The following is a 1,852-nucleotide window of genomic DNA, read 5'->3' on the forward strand; positions in this document are numbered from 1 at the left end:
GTATGAATTGAATACAAATATGCATCTTACTAAATGAAGTTCTGATTAAGAGATATAAGAAATTTTAGTACAGCAATATAACTTTAAAGCATTTTACACGTTATTTTTAAATTTTTAATTTTTTGATTGACATACATTTGTATTTATTAATGACTTACAATTTGATGTTTTGAGTCAGGTATACAATGGGTAGTTAGCATATTCATAATATTAAAGTTTTGGTACAAGGAGGATACCCCAGGGGGTCAGTCTCCCCAGGTTCTGTCCAAGTGGTGTAGGGGAGTATAGGGCTCTGCATCATGATGTATAACCCCTTTCCACATCAATGGAGATTAAGCTGGGCTTTCAAGTCTATGTCTGCATATTTCCATGACTTCTCAGAGTCCTATGGTCGATGATTAAAGAGACACATCATGCAGGAGACAGTACTGTCATTTGGTCTGGGAGTCATACATGACTAAGAAGAAATTGCTACCGGGCGTGGTGGCGCACGCCTTTAATCCCAGCACTCGGGAGGCAGAGGTAGGAAGATCACCATGAGTTCAAGGCCACCCTGAGACTACAGAGTTAATTCCAGGTCAGCCTGGACCAGAGTGAGACCCTACCTCGAAAAACAAAAAAAAAAAAAAAAAACAAGAAGAATTGCCTTGGTCCCATACTAGATTGATTTAAAAAACATTAATTTTTCAGATAAGTAGACATACAATCTAATATATTATTATTAATTCTATGTATCCCATTGTGTCATGGAGCACTAAATTTATTCCTCCTACCAATATAATGTTATTTGCTTGGTTTAGCATGAAATGAAGTTCTGATTAACAGAAAAAAGATTTAATTATTTTCTTCTAACTCAACCTTAATGCATATACTACTTAAGAGAACACAAACATCATAATCTCAGAAATATATTATCTTAAGACATTTTCTTTGCAATATGTGTTAAATATTATGTACTATTTTTTATGCTATAGTAATTTTTTCATATTTATAGGTGAAGCTATATATTTTTTACACATAAGAAAATGTTGGCACTGTTTTATAAGTATTTCTAAGATACATTGTTATTTTTAAAAGCTGCATTAATTTAAATATTTGGTATGGTAGAGCCTATTTATAATCCCAGCACTTACAAAGTAGAGGTAGCTCATTCTCTCTCTCTCCTCCCCTACCCCTACCTTTTTCTCTCTCTCTCTCTCAAAAAATAAATAAATAAATAAAAATTAAAATATTTTAAAAAACAAATTAGAGGTAGGAGAAACAGAAGTTCAAGGCCAGCCTTAGATACTATAGCAGTCAGCTTCAAGTCACTGAGATGAACCTCCAAACCAGGCAGAGTTATGGAAGAAGAGAATTTACCTGAAGCTTACAGATCTGGGGGAAATTCCATAATGGCAGAAGAAGTTGGCCCCATTACCACAGCACCAAGCAGAGAGAGAAAGCCACACCACAAAGCAAGCAAGCACACTTTAGGAATGCCAGGCAAATTTCAGGCACTTTGCATATCCACCCCTACACTTTGGGACTAGACCCTAGGATCCCCTCACAGTGATATTTCTTCCAGTCAGGTGGTTGTAAATCTAAAGTACAAACTTTACTAAAATCCTGAATATGAGACTTCCAGCCAAGATGGCAACCGCCTAGCTGCACTCCAGATACCAAGGGGAAAAAAAAGGCAAGTATTAGTGGGCAATTAGGAAATTTTTGCAAGAGGGAGGGCACAGATTAGGATAAAACAGGGAAGCAAACACCCCCACGACCAGCGCGCCCCGCGCCCCCTGCGACCCACTGTAAGATTCCCAGGGGAGGGGGAATGTTCCGTGGTGGGAGACCCATGCCCAAGAACCAAGAC

The 1,852-nt window shown here is 37.8% G+C and overlaps 1 non-coding gene across 1 annotated transcript; it reads left to right on the forward strand.

Annotated features, from left to right (window-relative positions):
- Window positions 1–223: 223 nt before the first annotated feature.
- LOC123458374 lies at window positions 224–428 on the forward strand. Its single transcript, XR_006635634.1, has one exon. It is a non-coding gene; the product is annotated as a small nucleolar RNA SNORA73 family (small nucleolar RNA).
- The last annotated feature ends 1,424 nt before the right edge of the window (window positions 429–1,852 follow it).

This window comes from Jaculus jaculus, chromosome 1, assembly GCF_020740685.1.
Source record: "Jaculus jaculus isolate mJacJac1 chromosome 1, mJacJac1.mat.Y.cur, whole genome shotgun sequence".
Taxonomy (NCBI): Eukaryota; Metazoa; Chordata; class Mammalia; order Rodentia; family Dipodidae; genus Jaculus; species Jaculus jaculus.